The sequence below is a fragment of the Sciurus vulgaris genome (genome assembly GCF_902686455.1).
Source record: "Sciurus vulgaris genome assembly, chromosome: 7".
Taxonomy (NCBI): Eukaryota; Metazoa; Chordata; class Mammalia; order Rodentia; family Sciuridae; genus Sciurus; species Sciurus vulgaris.
Genome location: NC_136467.1, coordinates 141,160,291 through 141,184,277, shown reverse-complemented (window position 1 = coordinate 141,184,277; position 23,987 = coordinate 141,160,291).

The following is a 23,987-nucleotide window of genomic DNA, read 5'->3' as shown; positions in this document are numbered from 1 at the left end:
GAGCTTCCAGCACAAAAGCTCACCTGTGACTGAGGATGCAGTCAGAAAAATGAGAACCACAGTTATCTACCATGAGGCTGCCATCAAGTCCTAAAATTAACCATCCCTCCTAGCAGATCTCATGAGTTACTAGGCATGTAGATGGGTGAGACACTGCAGCAGAACTGCATGGTAAGAAATTGTAAGGGAAGTACTTCAAGAAGAAGGAAGGGTTACAGATCTTAAACTTGGAGGTGCATAAGAAAGGAACAATGTCAGAAAGGGACTAAATGAAAAAAGAAATACAAATTTTTAATTTTTTAATTTGTTCTTATTCTTGACCCAGAAATAACCATGTGAAGATACCATGATGAGTTACCATCATGTCACTCTGACAAACTATCTGACATAATCAACTTAAAGAGGAAAGGTTTGTTTAGGCTCATAGTTCTGAAAGTTTCAGTCCGTAGTTGGTTGGCGCCATTATTTTGGGGTCTGTGGTGAAGCAGCACCTCATGGCTAGGAGCACATTTTGGAGCAAAGCATTTCACCTATTGGTGGCCAAGAGGCAAAGAGAGACAAGAAGGGGCTGGGGTCTTAATATTCCCTTCAAGGCCACAACCCAGTGCCCTAACTTCTTCCAACTCTTAAAGGTTCCACCACCCACCTCCCAATAGTGCTAAGTTAAGAACCAAGCTTTCAACACATGAGCCTTCATAGGGAAACATTTAAGATCCACACCATAACAAGAAATAATAAAGTATTTGGTGATCATAGCACACTTTGAGTGAAATGAGGGACAGCAAGGTCACAAGGAACAGGAGGATGGAATTGAAAATATTGTTTTAAGGTACTTAAATCTTATGCAAAACAGAATGGTGTTATGGAAAGGTGGGCTTCAGTTATGTAAAAATGCATATTGTAAATCTGAAGGGGACCTTTAAAACTTTTTGTAAAAAGAGACTTAACCGAGTACAATGAAGGAGAATATCAGAGAAGCAAGACGCTTACAGAAACACAGGTAGATTCACCTCGCAGGCAAAGAGATGGCAATGCAAGCTAAAGAGGAAACCTTGTGGTTGAACAGAGAGAGGGACACACCAATGAGAGGAGACTCACCAAAACTGAAGACCCTGGAGAGGCTTCTTTGACAAGTCAAAGAAACTTGTCATCTAGCAATCAATAGCCTTTGAAAAGATCTTGCACAAATGAAGTCTAAACAAACATTTTAACATACCTAAGCTGAATTTTTGTCAACAGACCAAAACTTTTAAGGTGAAAAGTCATTCCTTAGAAGGAAAATCATATCCATAGAAAAAAATATCGCTCTTCAGCATTTTAAGTAATGGAGTCCATCCAGGATTTACTTCACACATTTTTTTTCTAAATAAAGCATAAGCACTCAAAAATCCCTACAATTCTGGAATACAAAATGGGTAAACCATGCTCTAAGAAAGGATACAAATAAGTCCAGTAATATTTGTCCTTTGAGAAGCTGCCATAATTTTCTCAACCTAGAGAAAAGCGGTGATTACAGCCACCAGTGTGTCTTATCGATACCTGTATCTGTTGATATTATTCTACCGTTGGTGTCTTTCTTTGGGGCGATTGATGTGCAGTTAATTAAGGGATGTTGTTAAACCTCCTGTGGGGAATCCACGGGCATATTCCGGCAAGAATCTCTGGGGTGTCTGCCAGGCAAGGTTACGGAATAAACATCAGTAAAGTTTGAAACTGTGAAGGAGAGCCATATACAAAACACAAAAGCCAGTCTTCCTTATTTATAATTATATTTGGCCCCATGTATGGCTCAGCTGTCACAAGGGACCACAATACTCCATGTGAGCAACAATTCACCTACCTTTCCTGGACCCTTCCACTTAGTGTCGACACTTCCTCTTCCTACTGTCACTAGCAATCTCTGCCCCCAACTGCTTTGGAGACCCAGAGTCCCAACTGTTCCTCAGCTGAGATAGGTGGAAACTGGTCCAATGACCCTACAGAAGGCACTTATGTAGGTAGATGATGCTGAAATCAGAAGGAGAACTGCATTTGAAGAAGAGAGCAAATGAAAAAGTAGGGTTGGGCAACTCAGGGTCCAACTTCAATGTGTCCCCAGCGTGAGAGATGAGGACCACAGACCATTTCTGCTGAGTTCAAGCAAGTGAGTGAAGCTACATTCAAGCCAAGAAATCATATAGTTTTGAAAATCATTTTCCTTGGTGTTGTCCAGCTCAGACACCGTCCAGGTGCCATCAGGACAAAACCAGACATGGAAATCAAAATGAGACAAGTGCTGGTGGAAACCCATTATGTGTGGGAGACTGAAGTAGGGGGCAAGACATTCCCAGAGATGCAGAGGTGGGGACAATGGGGAAGGATCTGCCTCCAAATGACCTGGACCTCTGCCTAGGGGTTCTGTTACAAATTCAGTTAAGGGTTTTGCTATACTTAATACAAGATATAAAAATCTATAAAGAAGGACCATCTCTTGTTTTAGTAAACCAATACTTGCCTTCCAGGATTTTGAGCTAGCCAAGAGTGAGGCAAGTTTGGATGTTGTGCTGCCTGCCTGGAATGCTTTTGGAATCATTTTTTTCTTGCACCTTTCAAAAGCTCTTCTCCAACTCCACAAAGTTGAGGTAGACGCTCAGACCATTTTCCATCCCCCTACCATTGGGTAGACCAAATTGCAAAGATGGTTTCATTGATTGCAAAGTAATTCATGTAGGGGTAAATTTCCGGGCTTGATCCATTGGTGTTGGGAACAAAGCCTTCATTTCCCAGGGGAGGTACAGCTGTAGGAGGACATGAACGTGTGGGTGGAGGTTTGGTTGCATGTGGAATGGAGGCAACCAGCCGGAGAAAGGAGACAGTGGCTTAAGGGATGTGCTGGAACTCCTAGAATCACCTCTCTGAAGGAACCAGCTTGAGGTTCCCCAGGTGTGAAGACAATGAAAACCACTTTTTTTTTATTTGTTCTAGTTTAAATCACTTGCAATTGAAAAAACTACCTTTCTATTTCAGATGTTTTCGTGGAAAACCAAAGAAGTTTCATGCTCAGGTGAGGCATTTTAGGCAGCTTTTTTACTGCCATGACCAAGACACCTGAGAAGAACAATTTTAGAGGAGGAAGCTTATTTGGGGACTCACAGTGTCAGAGGTCTTGGTCCATAGACGACCAGACCCATTGTTTGGGACCAGAGATGAACCAGAACATCATGGAAAAAGAGTGTGGGGGAGGAAAGTAGCTGGGAGCATGCCACCAGGAAGCAGAGCGCGGGAGAGCTGTGCTCAGCAGGGACAAAATGCATTCCCCAAAGGCATGCCCCAAGGACCCGCCTCCTCCAGCCACACCCTACCTGCCTACAGTTACCACCTAGTTAATCCCTATCAAGGGATTAATGCACTGATTAGATTAACACTCTCATAACCCAATCATTTCATCTCTGAACTTTCCTGCATTGTCTCACACATGAGTTTTGGGGGACACTTCACATCTAAACCAGAACAAGGGAATGAACAACTGGGTCATTTAGGGCTGAGGCAAGGATACTGTGTGTTTCTCAAAGATGGTGGCTCACTGCAGGGACCTGTCATGTTGGTACTTGATTTAACTGATATTCCTTAAGGATGGACTTGGGCCTCAAAAAACATAAAACAGCCTTCTAAGGAGATATAAATGCAAGAAAGGGCAAATTGCCATTTGAGTCAACATTGCATCCTACAACCAAGCCTGGCCCATATACCATAAGGAGTGTCCCATAAAATGTCTGTGTCATTTATTTTGGAAACATCCTGATCAAAGATTGTGAAAACAAATCAAATGTTTATATCTGATGGGCAACCCTTCAGCTATGCGGTTTGCTTAATTACTTGAGAATGATATATAAATAGGTCAGGAGTGGTGAGGTGTTAACAGTTCTTATCCCAGCTCTTTGAAATAAGTTTTCACCCCAACCTCTTGAAAGAGTGTTATTCACACAGATAAGAGGTATTGACATTCAACTTCAGTACTTCTTTCTCCATCTAACTTATTTGATGAAAATAATTATTTATGTGATATAATTTTATCATTTCAAAGATGACAGTAACATAAAATATTTCTCAGGTGACATAAAAGAGGTGTTCAGGATTATGTTTCTTTATGTGTGCAATATAGCAATGCTACAGATCTGCTTTATTATAAAATATTTTTGTTGATTTCCTTAAATTTTTCTATGCATAATGATTAAGGAGGGAGTGAGAACTCTAAAGATCTAGGGTATGTTTTTGCTATGTTATGCTAAAGTAATTCTACACAGCTCAAAGAGAATTGGAAGAACCAGACTGCAAGGATGTTGAGACCAACAAAGGTTAAAAAATTATACAGTGAAACACTGGTCCAACTTGTATTTAACCAGATAACCATTACCATTAGCAATCATATGTGGAAGGCCAGTGCTTAATTTTTTAAGAAGATGTGCATGATAGGAATGAATTTTATCCACATTTACTAGTTAGAGGTTACTGAAATGTTATTTTTAAACTTTTTATTATAATTATGCATAATAGTTTATTACACAACATTTGTACATGCACATAGTAAAATTTGCTTAGCCTCTTTCACTGGTATTTTCCCTTTCTCTTCTCCCTCCCTGGTCTACTGGATGCATTCTAACTGATATCCCTTCTGTTACAACTTTTATTATTTTAATTAGGTCATTATCATTATATATAAAAATAGGATTCATTATGGTTTGTTTCTACAGGACATGACAATTTATTAGATGGAATGTTCTTAAATAATTGACCATGTAGTTTTCTGACTCTATTATTGTATCAACTGAATTCATTATTTTTAAAACATGTTTTGGAAATCACTTGAGTGGCTTTTTGTTGTTGTTGTTGTTTGATACCAGGGATTGAACCCATGAGCACTTAACACTAAGTCACATTCCCAGTCCTTTCTATTTTTTAATTTTGAGACAGGGGTTTGATAAGTCACTTCGGGTCTCACTAAATTACTGAGACTGGCTTTAAACTTATGATCCTCTTTCCTTGGCTTCCCGAGTCACTGGGATTATTGGAGTGTGCCACTATACCCAGCCAGTTGAGGTTTTAAGAATTGTACAAATAAGTTTAGTAAGAAGTAAAGGAAGAAGTAATCTTTCTTTTGGCATTCAATGTGCTAGTCAGCTTTCTATGACTATAACAAATAGCTGCAATCAGCCAGCTTATGAAGAGAGAAGGTTTTTCAACTCATAGTTTACTGGATTTAAGTCTATGATCAGGTGGACCCATTGCTTTTAGGCCTCATAGCAGGAGCACATACCATAACAAAGCTGGCTCATTTCTTGACCAGGATGTGACAAGGAGAAAGAAGGACTGGTATCCCACTATTCCCTTGGAGAAGATCATGAAGATCTCCCATGAGTCCCACAGCCTTCCAGTAACACCATCTTGGGTGCCAAGCCTTTAACAAGTGGGCCTTTGCAGGACACTTAAGATCCAAACTGCAGCATTTATTCTCTGTATGATGACAATGCTTTCAAGGCTATGTGATTAAACAATAGTTTCTTAGACATGTGTGGTCCTCTTTCACATATATTCAGAGTGTCTTTCTCATACAGCTTTTTATGTTTCTATTTTGTAGGTGAGACAAGTAAAGTAAAATGGATAATTACCTCACTGCCCTTTTTCCTACTTCATAGGGTATTTAAAAGCTCCTTAAATGAACAAATACAATTATTTATTACACAGAAAACATTAAGATGGTACCAGGGGTGCAGCTCGGTGGTAGAGCAGTTGACTAGCATGCAGGAGGCCCTAGGTTTGATTCCTAGAAATGCAAAAATGAAACCCTAGTACTCCCATAGCACAAGAAATAAAAGCAAGAATCAACAACTGGAATAGATTCAAACTAAAAAGCTTTCTCTCAGCAAAGGAAACTATCAGTAATGTGAAGAGAGAGCCTACAGAGTGGGAGAATATCTTTGCCACTCATACTTCAGATAGAGCACTAATTTCCAGAATACATAAAGAACTCAAAAAACTCTACACCAAGAATACAAATAATCCAATCAACAAATGGGCTAAGGAAATGAACAGACACTTCACAGAAGAAGATGTACAAGCAATCAACAGATATATGAAAAAATGTTCAACATCTCTAGTAATAAGAGAAATGCAAATCAAAACTACCCTAAGATTTCATCGCACCCCAATTAGAATGGCAAGAACACAAGCAACAATAGGTGTTGGAGAGGATGTGGGGAAAAAGGTACACTCATACATTGCTGGTGGGTTACAAATTAGTGCAGCCACTCTGGAAAGCAGTATGGAGATTCCTCAGAAAGCTTGGATGGAATCACCATTTGACCCAGCTATCCCACTCCTTGGCCTATACCCAAAGGACTTAAAATCAGCATACTACAGAGATACAGCCACATCAATGTTCATAGCTGCTCAATTCACCATAGCCAGATTGTGGAACCAACCTAGATGCCCTTCAGTTGATGAATGGATAAAGAAACTGTGGCATATATACACAATGGAATATTACTCCACCATGAAGAATGATAAAATTATGGCATTTGCAGGCAAATGGATGAAATTGGAGAATATCATGCTAAGTGAGATAAGCCAATCTCAAAAAACTAAAGGATGAATGATCTCGCTGATAAGCGGATGAGGACATATAATGGGGGGTGGGAGGGGTTAGTGTTAGGGTTAGTGTTAGGTTTAGGGTTAGGGATAAGGAGGGTGGTAAGAATGGAGGAAGGAAGGACTGTATAGAGGGAAAAGAGGGGTGGGAGGGGTGAGGGGAGGGAAAAATAATAACAGAATGAATCAAACAACATTGCCCTATGTAAATTTATGATTTTTAATAAAAAAAAAATGGGAAAAAAATTGAAACCCACCATCATCACTGTATAGTCAGGATTCTCTAAGGAACAGAACCGACAGAATGTATGTAGGTATGATTATAAAAGGGATTTATTAGATTGGCTTACATGATCAGATGCTCTTTAGTCCCACATTGGCCATTTCCCTGTTGGAGAGCTAAAGAAACAGTAACTACTCAGTCCAAGAAGCTAGAGCCTCAGGGACAAAGGATGCAGCCACAGTCTGAAGCTGAAGTCCTGGATGTCCCCTGGAGAGCTGCTGGTGAGAATCCACTTTGGAAGAACAAAAGAGCTGGAATCTGAGGTCCTGGCGTGATGGCAGCCGCAATCCACACATCTGCTCAAGAAGATGGAGCTTGGGAGCACTGTTGCTTCCCCTTCCTTCTGCCTTTTGCTCTGTCCGGGCCCCAGCCTAGTAGGTAGTGCCATCCACATTTAGGGCTGGTTTGTTTACTCCTCGTTTGCTGTCCCTCATGCCAATCATATCTGGAACTTGAAAGTCTCTTAATGTTGGACCTCTTCAGTCCAATAAGGTTACCAATCCAGATTGACCATCCCAACCAGCCAGTCTGTGAGGAAGAATGAAATATCCTCTCAGTTTCATGGAACTTACATTCTAATAGGGGAAGCAGAGTGAGATTTGAAAAAAAAAAATATATATATATATATAAATATATATATAAAATAAATGCAAACCTGTAGATTTGGAGTCCATCAGAAGATTCATAAAAAGGCACTATAATTGAAAAGAAAAGAGAAGTACAGAGGATAATGTCCTTGGTCCAATTACAAAATTCTGTCTCATGAGGAGACCAAGAGAAGTAAATGAATTTGTGAGTTATATACACATGAGAGACAGGGATGTGACCACATAGAAATGCTGAATCTCTTGGGTTTGTTCTCCAAGGAGCAGCTAAAGAAATGAGTCAGGCATGGGGAGGGCTATGAGAGGAACAGAATGCAGCTCCAAATAATTTTGTTATAAACTTGCTTAGTTCAGTCATTTTTACATATGGTTTGAAAACTAATATAGATCTCCTAGATCCAATATTCCAAATCTAGTTTTTGCAACAAACTAAGAAATTTCTGATAGCATTCAGGAATATTTGGTATTTCCCCAGAACATTAGGTATATCCTTAAAGAAAATCTATCATGCACATATGTAAATAATTCTAAGGCTGATATTAATAAACATTTTTTTCCGATGGAGATGGTATAAATTGCTTTAGTCTTCTTTGGAATATTTTGTTCTTCTAAGGTAAGGGGTTTCCTATCTGCTGTCTTCATCTGTGAAAAAAAAAAAAATAGATTGAAATGCACAACGCAGGTCTCAGTTTCTTCCTTAGAATGACTCTTTTCATATGATATATGATATCTGTCAGTGGTCTCTAAGTTCAGCTGGTTAGAAATGGAGTTTTGAAGCCAAGGACATGGGTTCACTTTCACTGGGGGTCAGTTAGCTGATCCTTCCTTAGTTGACAATGTTCTGGACACCCAATTTAACTTACCATTTCTCAGAAATCGGAGGGTAATGATACACTAGAACTGACTGGCACTGCACACCATCACTCTGATAGATGATATTAAGTTAGAAGTCAGATGCCTGTAAATCAATTATAGTCCAACAATCACAAACTTAAGGGTAAGGTAGAGCAGGGTTTGAGTTCCAACATTAACTGATGATGTAAAGTTGGATGAATTAAATCCTGAATCTTAGGAAGAACCAAGTATCAATTTCTTTCTGATCATTTGCACCGACGCTTCAAACTCAAATTTGTAAATCCACAATTATTTCCTCCTCAGCACCTGGGACCTAATCCTGCGCTTTAAATTCGTAAAATAATGGCTAGGATCACTCTCACTCAACCCTGCTACTCAAATCAGGAATGTAAGGGATTTCCTAGTGTGTTCCCCTGACCTTCTGGTTTAATGATTAACACTTAAGATTGACCCCAGTTGAGTATGTCATGTATCCCCAGTCTCATCTCAATTTTCTCTTCCTTAGTTTTGATTCTTTTTCAGGGTTTAACTACTGGAATAAATATTTTTCTATGCCCCAGACTTTCTAGATTCATCCCTTGCCTTTCCAAACCTACTACAATCTTCCCTCCAGGTGACCATCATAGCAATATCTGCAGAATGCATATCCAATCATATAACGTCCAGAATCAATGTTTTCCAATATTCTGGCAGATCCTCCAGGGTACAACTCAAACTTCTTTTCTGTCTTCTAACCTCCTTGTACTTCACATCAAACTCTGCCTATTACAATATTCTTCTCTCAAAGTCTTTGCTGGAAGCTTTCCTCCTTCTGGGCCACCTGTAAAATTGCTACTCAGCCCAAATCTAGGTTTGAATGTTTCTTCATGTGCAATACTTTCTTACAATTCATGGGGGTAAAATGGGGTTATTTTCCCCAAGGTTGCCCCACATCTTGTAAAAATTACTCATGGTGCTATAATTGTTTTGTCTATTTCTTTGCAATGCGTTCTCTAAGCCTATTGCAAAGAGATTACCTCTTGATTTATTTTCTCTGTATTTGGAAGAGTGTCAGGTACATAGTAACATTTAGGGAGTTATTTATAATAAACAAATGAAAGTGTAAATTCTAAATGAAAATGCCACTAGTCAGCTTAGCATCTAATGGTCTGGTTGTATATTTGGGTTATAAGACAAAGAGAAAGTCAATTGTCTAGCAAGAAAAATCCAGAGCTATAGAGACATAAAGGTTGGGAATGACCCGGAAAGTTAGTGAGGATTGAGGCCTAAGTGGGAGAAGGGGTAAAACAGGAACCTCAGCATCAGGATTAGTAAGGATGGTGGCGTAGAGAACACAGTTGTCTAACACATACTTTTAGCTTGTTTCTTGTAGAACTCTGTGTGATCATTTGCTACTATACTCTCCACAGTTCAGTCATGATTACTACAAATCAAGAATGTGTGCCACACAGTGATTGTGTGTGTGAGAGAGAGAGGAAGAAAGGAGACAGCAAGAGTTAGAGAAAGATGACAAACAGATAAATAAAATGAGAGAATCTTCAGTGGAAATTGAATATGGGTGAAGTTTTGTCCCAGATCTGAATAGATGTGCTACACACAACACTTAAAATCAAGTATCCAAGGAACAGAGGAAGTCACATGAATTCATTGAGGAATGTTGGGTGTAGGCTTCAGAATCAAGGGTTTATATCGATCTTAGCTAGCATTAGATAGCAAGGAAGCTTCCAGTATAGTCTCTGGGTAAAAGTTAGGAAGCTTCATACTGGAGGGTTTTTTTTATGTTCTGATAAACATAACTTCCTGCCTTGTTCTGGCTTTTGAGCTCCAAAGTCTGATCTACATTCCATTTATAAATTAGAAAGGTTTCATCCACCATCTTTGGTGTCTGGGGGGATTGAACAAAATTCTGTAGGTCTGTCTATGCAAATATTTCTATCTGAACCCATAAAGTGGCCATAAAGAGCACACTCTTTGATGTATTAAGTCATTTCCTGGCAAACTTGCACAGTTCCAATAATTCAGTAGCAGTCATGTCTCATATAAAGTCAGTCCCGAGCTACTTCATCCTTGAGAATTACTGGTTGGAGTCCACACACCACAGTGCACACCTCCTCATTACCTTAGATACTGGCTTTTGAGGGTTCTGTTCATGAGGCCTCCCAGGTTTTCATTAGCTCCTGTGACTTGTTGCACTGTACTGTATTGGGACTCTTGGGGAGTTTTATTATCCATTATATTACTTCACTGCATGGGCCAGGCACCTCCATAATTAGGCTGCAAGAAACTATAAGCATTGCACTCCTGGGCACAGCTTGGGAAGCATCACCAGGTCAGAGGCTTTGTAAGCTGGGAGATGACAGTGAACAGCCTACAGAGGACCAGGGCTCTGTCCATTTTAACTGAGTACCAACCACCCCATTTCCCTTTTGGAGTTTAAGAAAAATAAGGTTTAATCCTCCATCATTTAGGCGGATTTACTGTAATTACCTATTCCCAAATCCTTGTGTTTATGCTTCCTGTTATAGGAAAGACACATGGTGTTTGAGCTGGGTTTTTTTGTTGTTGTTGTTGTTTTTTGCTTTTGGTAATTGTGCCAGCATGACTGTAGTCATTTTGATCTGTCTCCTTCTAGCTTGCAAAATGCTCACTGATTCCAATTATTACATTCTGCTCACATTCATCTCTTTGTCTGCCGACCGGCCCTTTTCTCTCCCTTCAAAAGCAGCAACAGGCACTCAGATACACCATGTAGTTAGTTCATGGTCATAATTACGATTTTCCTTCACCATGGCACCAGCTATTAAGAGCAAAACTCCCTCTAATCCTGTATTCAGAAACTAAACAGAAACCCTCTTGGAATTCTTCCCACCCTGATATATTTAGGTGCCCACACAGTAGGATGCGAGAAGCCATTCAGCTATTCTTTGTCCCAATATTTCTACTTAACTAGATGAGTTTCTATTTGCCTATTTATCTTAATAAATTCTCTTGGTAAGCTCTGCAGAACCAGGCATTTCGTAACACAGTCAGCTCTCCTTATCCTTAGTTTCTGCGTCTGTGGATTCAATGAACCATGGATGAAAATATTCAAAAAAAAATCCATCTATGTTGAACATGTATAGACTTTTTCTTGTTATTTTTTCTTAAACAGTAGAGTAAAACACTATCTAGATAGAATTTGCTTTACATTAAGTTTTGTAAGAAATTTAGAGATATTTCAAAGTATCCAGGAGGATGTGCATAGGTTATATGCAAATATTAGTACATATTACTCAAGGAACCCAAGCATCTATGAAAATGGATGTGCACAGGGGGTCAGAACCAAGTTCCATGGGACACTAAGGGACAGACATGATAAGAAAAACCAGGTATGAAGAAAGGCCCCTAAGTAAGTGGTTATGAAATGTCGATTAAACCTCTAAATGGAATTGTGTAGTCATCTGTCTTTAGTATCCATTCCAAACCAGAAAGTCTCAAACTTGCTTATTTTTTATTACTTCTTCATTTTTAGTTTTCCCTGGGCCTTTTGCACATGCACAACTATATCAGAAATAGATACAGAAGAAAGGATATTTGAGTAAATTTGTACGTATTATGTTCCTGGATAGCGAAGAGTACATACTGCCTGTGGGGGTGTCAATTCTTCACATATTTATGAATAAATTCAATATCATTCCAGGTAATTTATCTTTAAAATGATATTGTTTTGAGAACCTGAGAATATGAATGGATTTGGAAATAAAACAGGTAAGAAGATTCTAGATTTTTGGAGGAAAAAGGAGAAATGAGAAGAGATTTATTTTCCTGGGTATGAATATATTACAGAAAGTTAAAATTCAAAAAGGTACTGAAGTAAGAGGGTCAGAGTAATACAAGAGAATAGAGGATGACTAAATGAGTCCTAACATGCTTAAGGAGGTATTGGTAAAGCAGGCTGCAAAAATAAAGAAAAAGGGAGAAGGAAGATAAGAGGCTCTGAGATGATTGGGACTGTCTTTGGAAAACTAAAATTCTATCTTCAATTCATATCCTACACTAACATAAAGTAAATATGGAATAAAGAGATAATTGCAAAAATATGAACCATGTAAAAGGAGCTTAGAGAGCGAACATAAGCAAATGAAGTGGAAAATTCACGATGAAGAAGAAAGAAATCAGACCCCAAAATAATTAGGTTAAATTTCCAAAACTATGACAAATAAATTTCAAAATTCAGAAATTTCTTGGAAAGAAAACCTAATGCAGTGTTAATAGTCTCAACATACCATAAGTTCATACAAATAAAAGCCTAGTAATCTAATAGAGTAAAAACTTTTGAATATTACATCTGTTGCTTTTGCTAGGCAAACAGTGTATTGTCTAGGATTTGCCCATTTAATCCAAATTTCAAATTTTTTCATATACATTTTTAAATTATTTATTTATTTTATTTTTTACAGACTGCATTTTGATTCATTGTACACAAACGGGGTACATCATTTCGTTTCTATGGTTGTACACGATGTAGATTCATACCATATAAAATTTTTTATAATATCCTTTTATTTTAAAAAGCATCTACTTTTAGAATAGTTTCATATTTGCGGAAAAATTACAAAAATAGGAAGGAGAATTCCAATATATTCTACATCTTGTGTCCCTTATCACAAACGTCTTATATCTGTGTGGCATATTTGTCTCAACTGATGAAGTACTGGCACATTATGATCAGTTAGGGCCCATACTGTATTAGATTTTTAATAAGCTTATGTCCTGTTTTCATTCCAGATTCCCATTCAGAATACTGCAAGACATTTAGTCGTAACATTTTCTTAGGGTCCTCTGGTGTGTGTCCGTTGCTCAAACTTTAGTTGTTTGTGAATGACCTTGACTGTTTTGAGAAATGATCAGGTACTTTGTAAAACGCCCCTCCACTGGGCGTCTATCTGATATCTTTCTCGTGGCTGGACTAGTTTATTGGTTTAGGGAAGAAAATCTACAGTTCCATTCTCACCACATGGCATTTGTGTTCCCTGTCATCAATGTGAATTATCCCTGTCACGTTGTCCTTGATCCCCAGGCTGAGGTGACCTGGGTCAGGTTTCTCCACCACAGCGTGACACTTGTCCTCTACCCCCATCTTCCCATACTTCTCCCTTTGGAAAAAGTGGACAGCTTGTATTTATGGGATGGGAAGTTATCCACTGCACTTTCTCAAGGTGTATCTACTTAGATTATTTGAAATTCTTTTTCATGGTAGGATGGCTCTCCTACTTATTTATTCCATCTTTATGTATCAGTAGGGACTCACAGGTATTTTTTGCTTTAGGTTATAATCTGATACTAATCTATTCATTTTGTTGGTTAGAGTTTCCCAATTTTGACCCTTGGAAACACTTTCATTCAGTGCTGGTGTCTTGTTGAGATCCCACTGGCCCAATACCATCACTGGGGTTTATTTGAGTGATTCCTTATCTTTGGGTAGGACAAGATGCTCCAATTTTATCTTGTATAATCCTTATCCCTGCCTCGGAATCTGCCATTTCTACATTGACTCTTACCTTTTTTAAATTGAAGAATGATATTAAAAACCAAGTTCTGGACACTGGGTGTGTTCATGATTATGATGATGGACAACATACTTTTAATCTTAATTTTTTGCATAAATTAATGTCAGCCCTGTTCACTTAGGAAAGCTGAAAGATATATTTAAAATAGATGTTATATTCACCAAATGAATACATGTAAAATAAATCTAAATGGTCATGCTTTTAAAAATTCTTTTGGGGCTGGGGATATAGCTCAGTTGGTAGAGTGTCTGCCTTGCATGCACAAGGCCCTGGGTTCAATCCCCAGCACTGCAAAAATAATAATAATAATAATAATAATTCTTTTGTTCCATTGAACCATTAGTAAGTTTGAAAATATCAAAACAAAACTGAACTAAGCCTTTTGAGCACCCTGTCTACACAAGTGGTGAAATAGTTACAATACTTTATTACTATTATCATTTCTTGATTTTTCCAATTTCCTATAAATATGCAGGCATTCTAAAATCCTCATATATTACTTTGATAATGAAAATACAAAGTTTGGATGTTTGTCTTATGTCTAGAATCATTAAACATAGTCATAATACAAATTAATAAATATCAAACCTTTTATCAAAGAAAGATACTGGTATAAGAGGTACCATGGGGAAAATAACATGCCTAAAAATGAATGCTTCTGCAAGAAACTTAAATTTAGTAGGCAGTCAGCTAAGGTGAGGTGACATGTACCTGTAGTCCCAGCAACTCAGGAGGCTGAGGCAGGAGGATAGCAAGTTTGAGGCCAGCCTTAGCCTCACTTAGTGAGGCCCTAAGCAACTTAGTGAGACCTTGTCTTAAAATAAAAATATAAAAAGGACTGGGTATGTGACTCAATGGCAAAAATGGCCCTGGTTTTCAATCTCTAGTACAAAACAAAACAAAACAAAAAAATTAACAAGTAAAGCATATTTATTCAACTAATGTAAAGAAGCATAATTTGACAAAGATTAACAAAAAAGAAGAACAATACCAAAGCTTACTTTTAGTGCTGATGACAGCATAATTCATTCTGACTATAGTATCAAAGCAATTTCCTGGAAAAGGTGGCATTTAGATTTTCTGAAAAAGAATAAGGCATTTCAAGAGAATACAAACAAAAAATAACAAAGTAGAAAATGTCAGAAACCGAAAGATGTCCATTTTGGCAAAGAAATAGGCTGAGGGGATGGTTTTGCAGTTCGGTGTTAGAAAGGTAGATGGAGAATAGATTTTATTGAAGAATTCACTTTTTAAGTCAATTTAGTCAATAAGGATGGAAAGGAGAGGAAGATCTGAGACATCATTAATCTCTCAGAAATGGTTATTGATCCTTCTTTTCTGCATGTCATGCTAAAGTTTGAGTTTGTTTATTTTTTGTTACTTTTTGTGGTACCTGGGATCACACATGCTAAGCCAGAACTCGACCACTGAGCCACACCACTGAACTAAACCCTGAGTCTGTTTTTCAACACATGAGTTCATTAATCCTTATGACCTATGAGACAGGTATTATTGTTATTCCTAGTTTTCAAAAGATGAAACAAAGGCATGGAGAATTTAAATAACATGTGGAGAAGTTAAATAATCCAATTGTCTAGGGGATGTGAAAGGAAAGGGACAGAAGATAGTTGCAAGATATATAACATTGTTTTCTGGATGAAATACTTTTGATTCCTTCAATCTTCATATAGCAGATAGAAGAAAGGGCAATTTTGATGCAGTGAAAAATAATAAAATCACTGAGTTACGAGTAATTTGAAGCACCGGCCACAATGATAATGGAATCCCAGAGTCATCAAAATCAAACAAATCAATTAGGTCATGAAAATGATTGCCATCTCATTAATAGGAGGAGTAGATTAGGAAGAAAAGAAGTCAAGGACTCTTAAAAACAGAAGAAAGAAAACAAAAATAACAAATATCATTTATCAAATGCCTACTATGTATCAAGCATGTGGCATACTGACATCTCAAATGAAGAATTTTCAAATGACATTTTCAACTTAACAAAAAAGTAATAGCAATTTTCAGACATTTTTGTGGTGGTGGTGGTTGGAATAATGACAATTTCATCTACTAAATAAATGTTAGTAAGGAGCAGTATTTTTGACATTCAGTTTCAGGCAAAAACACACTTACTCATTCACCCTACAAAAAGCTTCGAGCCAGAGAATGAAAAATTATACATGGAACACATTTGAGTTGCCCACCGTGTTTGGACAAACCTAAAAGTTTTGCTCACAAATATCCTCGGAGAGAGGAGGGAGCTTTTGTTTGTTCCGTGTCACTACAGTATGTTGTGTGTGTGCACAAGTCCGCCAATTTCAAAGGGTTCCCTTGTTTATCCTTTATTTTGCCCTAAAGGTGTTCTTTTTATGCTTTTTCTTTTAAAGTTCAGTTTTAGTGTAAAATAATCATGAGCCACCAAATGATGGAAAAATTGATAAAGGAAGGCTGAAAGAAGTAAAAACAAGCGTTACGAGCCTCTGTTACGTTGTTAGATGCAAAAATTTATTTGCGAATTGTTTTATTACCTATACAATGTAATTTTATTGCTAACGTTATATAGTTTCATATTTGTAAAATTTTGGGGGGGTCCAAGGTAGGATGGATTGTGTCATAATTTATCTTATTAACATATTGAATTAAGGAAAACTATTTGTTTTTATTTATTGGCTTGCACGTGGTGACAGGGTTTTGGGATGCAAATAAAAGTTAAATGAAGGATGAGTGTGTATTGTTTTCATTTCTTAATATGTTTCCTATGACAGATTTCAAAGGTACAAAACTTAACCTTGATCTAGCACCAATAACTGTTTGTCCCCAGTCTTAAGGGGGTTGATGAACTTGCATGCAGTTTGTTTGGGTTTGAGGTGGAGAGAGGGAGGGATGAGGACACTTGCCCAGCTTCCGTGCAAAGCCTTTCCACTGGGATCTACGTACTCCCTGATGCAGAACACCTGAGGCCTCTGCAGGCTCCTATTTTGATACATGTCCTCAGTGGCTGGACCTCAGCTCAGACACCACACACCACATCCTGCCTGATGCACCTTTGAAAGGTCCTCTAGATAAAAGATGGAGGCAACTCAACCCTCACTTGCTACCTGTAATGATAATCCAATGAGTATCAGGCTTAGCCCTGATAATTTTCAAAGAAGTTTACTCAGAATGCATCCTTGGATGGATGTCCTTTGACATGGGCTGTGAGAAGCAGTGAAGCGGCAAAGGTCCATTGTCCACAGAGAAAATTCCAGTGCCTGGAACCCGTGACAACAAGCACACCCATCTGCAGCAGCAGAAGACTCAGCAGTACCCCTCCTTGAACTTGGGGTCTCTACCTACCACTCCGCTAGTCTCCCGTGCTGGCCTGAAGAGGCCCAAGTGGGCTGCTCCCTTCAGCAAGGCTGGCTGAGTCTCCAGGGGATGCTCTAGGGAGTGAGAATCGGTCCTCCATGCTTCAGCCGTAGTGTAAGATCTCTGTCGTCAGGGAGTCTGCCTTCCCCTGCTCACCTGCACATCTTGAGAGCTTCTCACGGACTAAGTGTTCAGTATAAATAAATAAGCAAAGAAACCAAATAACTCAAAACTCATTCCCAATCATTTGACATCATCTCAGACTTGTCCATAATACAAGGAAGGTGTATGAAGACCCTACAACTGACTTCCCTCTTCAAAAATAGCGACCTCCACCCACTTTCCACGAGTTTAATTTTTCTAACGTAGGGAGATGAGAAAAGGTACAGATTCACCTCCTCAAGTTCTCTTAACAAGTTTTCCATCTTATATCGGAATAGTGCCTGTAAGAGTTTTAGATGCTGAATGTCTCCCAATGGCTCATGTTAACATGAGCTTGGTCACCAGCATGACATTATTAGGAGGTAGTAGAACCTTAGAGAGGTTGAGCCTAGTGGGTGACCTTCAGGTCATTGGGGGCGTGCCTTTGGAGGGGTAGGGGAACCTCAACCACATCTTCCTCTTTTTGCTTCCCAGTCATGAGGTGATTCTTTTGACTCTGCCACACACTCACACCATGAGCCTCACCACAGGTTCCAAGCAATGGGCTAAACTATGGTGGACAGGAGCATCCAAAACTATAATAAACAATGAACTTTTACTATTTATTTATTTATGAGTTGATTTCCTCTGGTATTTTGTTATAGTGATAGAAAGCTGACCAACATATATCCTCACAAATTAGAAGTGAAAAGAAAAAAAAAAAACTTAAAGCCTTTGTTCCCCAGTTCTATTATAATCACTTTCCTCTGTATGAACTAAGCCTTTTCATTATACTTGGCTTTGGGTTGGGGGAGAAAGGAATTTAAATAGCAGAAAAAATAATTATCCTATCATGATATTATTACCTTTGTTTCACTGAAGATGAATATAAGGTGCAGAAAGACTCAGGATCTGGTCAAAAAACATACAGCCGGGAACAGAAGCGTCTGAATTTCAAAAACTTCTGTTGGTTTCAAAACGCTTGCAGTATCTGTTTCTACATCACTACTAGATGTTATTCCTCTGGCTGGGAAGGTACTGCTTCTCCTATTCCTTCATTTCCTAACAGTTATCAAATTGCTTCCTTTATGGACACTTTTGATTCTCTTGGTCAATCATTCTGAAACACAGGTGATCTCTCCAGGAAACATCAGCGATTGTCTGCAGCCAGTTTGGTTTTCCACACTTGGAGGAAGGAGCTTTAAGAAAGTGGAGCATATGTCTAACATTTACTGGTAAGAACAGAGGCCAGGGGTGAAACTAAACAGCCTGCAATGCACAGGACAACTCCTCAGCACAGAACTACACAGTCCCAAATGTCAAATTGTGCTGAAGTTGAGATATGTGGCTTTGGATGATGCTACGTTCTTTTTTATATACTATGAAAATATTAGGTACTGTCCTGCCAGTGCTTATTAGAGTTTATAATTCTACATTTATGATTATAAATGAACAATTGTGTTAGCCGGCTTTCCGTTATTGCAACAAAATAACTAAGAAAAATCAACCTCTAAAGAGAAAAAGGCTTATTTTTGGCTCTTAGTTGTGGGAGTTTCAGTCCCTGGTTTGCTGCTTTGGAGCCTGTGGCAGGGCAACAGCACATCATGGTGGAAATGAGTGGAGGAGCAAAGCCGCTCACCTCGAGACCAGGATGCAAAAGAGAGGAAGAGGAAAAGGAAGGAACTGGGGTCCTACCGTCTCCTTCAAGAGCACCCCCACTCCGTCACAGGAAGATCCCCTTGTGGGCCCCACCTCTTAAAGTTCTGCCATCTCCCAATAGCACCAAGCCTTTAATGCATGGGCCTTTGCCAGAGACTTCAGATCCAAATTACAGAAACACTCCTCACATAATGATGTTTGGGTAAGTAATGGATGACACACATGCAAGTGGTCCAAAAGATTATAAGAGAGCTCAAAATTCTATTGGACATCACAGCCATTGTAACATAAAGCACAATGCTTCATTTATGCATTTATGATGATTTGGTATAAACAAATTTACTGTGCTGTCAGGATCCAAAAGAACAGCACATACAATAACGTACAGTACATGATACTTGATAATAATAAACAACTATATAGTTTATGCTTGTGCATATAGCTTACTATACTGCACTTCTAATTGTCATTGTAGAGTGGACTCCCTCTACTTAAAGAAAAAGAGGTGTACCATCTGTGTTGTGTGATCCCAGTAGCTTCCCACACCTCAATTTTAGTGCATAACCGCTTGCATCTTCTTCTCCCATGCTTGATTTACTCTCCCAATGTTTTGTTCTTCATGGTACTAGGAGCAATAGGCCACACCATATCCATGCCAGAGAGCCTACACGTGTAGCAGACTACATTTGTGAGAGTACACTCTATGATCACACAACAGAATCCCCTAATGAAGCATTTCTCAGAACATATTCCCGTGAATAAACAATATATGACTGTGATTGGATGCTGAAAGTTTTCCTGGGACCTCAACAATCCCACCACAAAGGGATCGTATAATTCACCATGCAATCCATGATAGCTCTGTAGACACAGTGGGCTATCTTTCTGAGTCAGTTGAATAGAGTCACAGTGTTAGAAGCTGGATTACAGTGGATTAAGATTAGGTACAAAATGAGGTCGAAATGCAACAAGTAGCATCTAGTTTTAAGTTTCACGTTGAAGGGAAAAATCTGGAGAAGTAAAGCAAAGTGGAAAGAAAATATTGTTGCATGGGAATTTAAGTAGATGGGATGCAGAAACCCGAGGCCTTATTTCCTAGAGGGAAAGTTTCCATTAGAAAGGGAAACATGGTAGATGTGTGAAACAGTATAGGCAGCAAGAGCTCCCTAAAGATGAGGGAAGGAGGTGAGATCAGGGACCCATGGGGACCCTGAGAAATGAGAAAGAATATGATAGCGTGGTTTTAGTCAACTGGCTTTTATCTTCTTATCAGACCATGTCTGAAATGAACAAGGTAGAAGACAGTGAAGCAAACTACCCCTTAATGAGTTCCGTTAGGAAATATGCAGGAGAGGAGAATACTTGGGTCCTGAGGAATGCCTAAATTTAAGGAGCATGAAATGGGGAGAAGACTCACCTGAGTAATAAGTTTTCTTGTTGATTGACAGTTTGTCTGACTGATCCCCAAAACCTTCAAACCACTCCAACTCCCATAGGTAGGCAACCCAAAGAATAAGAGTAACTAACCAAAACGATAATGTTTTGGCACAGTCCACCTGAACCCCAGCCTCATCATGAACCCACTCATCAATTCACGCTTCACACCCACCTTTCATTTCTGTACCCAGTATTTACAAACCCTTTCAAAATTTTCAACTGCTGATCATGAACTTTCTCCTTCCTTCCCCAGGCAAATTTAAAGAAAGTAAGAAGATAATGGGACTATTGACATGATTGATCAGAACGTCCAGATTAGATAAGAGAAAAACTCAGTTACTATAAACCAGCATAGTAGAGGAAATGGAAGACTTGGAAGTAATGACAGAAAACTTCAATGTGAGGACTGGAAACATTTGAGAGATGATAGTTCTTGATCAGAGATAGAAATCTTACCCACTGCATTACTTTCACACAATCACCACAATAATTGGATTTTAGAAAAGGCTAAGGTTAAAATTGTGTTTACAAAGAACTCTAAAGGTAGGAAATGAGATAATCCAGAAAGACTAGAGAAGTTTCAAAGAAGTAGAGAATTAGAATACTAGAGAATAGAATGGATTAGTGGTTGCTGAGCTTGGGAAGGATGTTGGAGAGGGAGGGATGGAGAGGGCCTAGTTAATGGGTACAGGAGTGCACTTGGATAGGAAGAATAACTTCTAATGTTCTATGACCCAGTAGAATAAGTATGCTTAGCCATTAATTGTGTATTTCAAGACAGCTAAGAGTGAAGATTTTGAGTACTCCCCACACAAAGAATTGCTATACGTTTGAGTGATAAAAATGCCTACTATCCTGATATGGTCATTACATGTATTGATATACAAGTATTGAAATGTCATACTGTACTCCATAAATATGTAGATTGACTAGGTGTCCATTATGAATAAAATTATGTTTTAAAAAAAGAAAAAAACATTTAGAGAATTTTGTTTCCCTCATCCACAAGAATTTTCATAGAACATGGAATCATGGTAAAAAAAAAAAAAAAAAACTTTATCCTAATCCATCCACATATGCATTGATGCAAAAGAGAAGGAGGGAGGAAGGAAGGAAGAAGAGGGAGAGAGAGAAATGAGGGGGGAGAGAGCAAGAGAGAAAAAGGGAATTAATATGCAGCAAAGAAAAACCAGTATCATACTTCCTCGTATCATGCTTTCATAGTATTTCTCATATGATGGAATCTGTGTAAAAAGCCCACCAAACATGCAAGACTGATCATTTTGTGATCCAGTGGTCTAATGGTTTCAACCATTTTACAGGAAGAAACTGGTGAATCTAGAGAAGACCAATGAAAACTTTCGCTTGTTTGTACAAAACAGATGTAAACTTAATAGGCTTTCAGAGGCAGTCCTGCATGGTTAATAGAAGACAAATCTTTCAGCTCCTTTACTCTGATAAAGAAAAATAAAGTACAGAAAAATAAATGGCTTTTCCTAAGAGAGAACAGCCCCTTAAGACTCTGTTCTTTTCACCAACGAGGAGAATAGAATTCCAACCTTCGAATTTCAGAACCAATCTTTTTTGTAGTTCTCTAGTGAAATCCTGTCTCTTTCTCTGCACCCATTCCTGGTTGCCTTAGGGCTGCCTGGACTGTGACCACCCAGTACTGATGAAGGACAAATGACCAGGTAACTCTTCTACCATTGTGATGAACAAGGATTCAGCAGTGGGAAGACAGTGGAATTTCTTTACATTTTATTTCTTCCTTTTTCTTTTTCTCATAATGTGTTTTTCTTTGTTGCCTAGTATCACTAAACTTCTATACTGTGCAAATTGGATTCTGGTATCTATGCAACATAACATCTGACTATGTTTCAGTGGGGCTGGCTCTCTGGCTTCTTTGCTATCTGTTCCACTGGAAGAAGGACTTCGGGAAACTTTGTGGGTGTGCACAGCAACGCTCCATTCTTTTGTCTGTGGCCGCCTGAAACATGTTCACACAAGCTGGAGTGAGGAACCCATACCTATGAGGATCTCCCAGGCACTGTGGCAACACAACAGTGGTGTATGTGCAACATATCAGGTATGCGAGGACATTGCTGAGAGACTCCTTTACGTGTCGACAGCCGATAAGATCAACTCCAGCTACTCCGATCATGACAGTATTACAGTCTCACATCTACACAGCTGCCTTATCAACTTTAATGTCTTTATGACTGTAGCAAATACGCAATCACTCTGACAGCACTGGTTTGCCAAGGTGAGAAATGTGTGAAATACAGCAGGCCTGAAATCAGACCATGAACTTGACCTTCTCAACACCAAACCTTTATTGCAATAGTTACTTTCCAGATCTGTCTTTTGAAATAACATTGATTATTAATAATTATTGAAATCACAGGTACATATTTAGGAGAATGGAAAGTAAATAGATAAGAAATTAAAACTCACCCTTTATTACACCATGAAAATATGACTTTTAAAAAATGCAAATTTAAAGAAGTTAATTTATAACTTTATAATTTATTTAACATCTTATCATGAGCATTTTTCCTACTACCCATTTAATACATAGTACTTTATTTAATCATGTTCTGTGGTTGGGTCTTAAAACTGTTCTAATTACTGTACTTTATAAATGAGGATCTACTGAGATTTTGTCTGTGTTTTAGTGTAGATTTGTCTTATAGTCTAGAATCACAACTATTATATCAAATTATGTAAATTAAACTTTTGTTAAAAATTTCTCCCATAAAGGCCAATATACATAAATTTGTGTTTTCTTTGAATCTCAGAACAGAGTGCTACCATATTTTACAAGTGTTTATTGCTTGATGGGTTAAAAAAAATCCTATTTACACAGATTTGTGAACATTTGATTACTAGTGGTGAATTTTCCGTGTTGATTTCCATTGGTCTGTTTTATTTCGTGAATTGTATGTGTTCTTTTCACACTTTGATTAGATTTAGTCAATTACTATTTTGCACCAATACTAGGTGTTTTCTGGCTTGCAAATACTTTCTCCAACTTTGGTTTTCTTCACAATTTGATTCATGTGCTTATTATATTTGGAAGTCTGTCACCTTGCATGTAAACAAGTGTGTTGAAAATATTTGGAGTTCTTCGTCTACTTTATATCCTCTATGTGAGATCAGATCAATATTTTCAAAATTTTCTTCTCTGTGTTCTATGGTTTCAAAATTTCCATCTAGTTTTATAATATTGAAAGTATCCTTATACTTATTATTGCTTATTGCTCAAATGGCCTCAGATGAAATAATTTGTTTCTTCTATAATAAAATAATTCTAAGTAAATTAATTTCATCAATAACATAAAGCAATTATTTTAGGATTTGAACTCTAATATTGAAAAAATCATTTTAAAAATATAAAAGACATACTTGGAAAATGTAGTACATGAATTAATATAAAAGGGTACAAGAGAATAAGAGAGGATGTTGTTAAAGGAAAACATT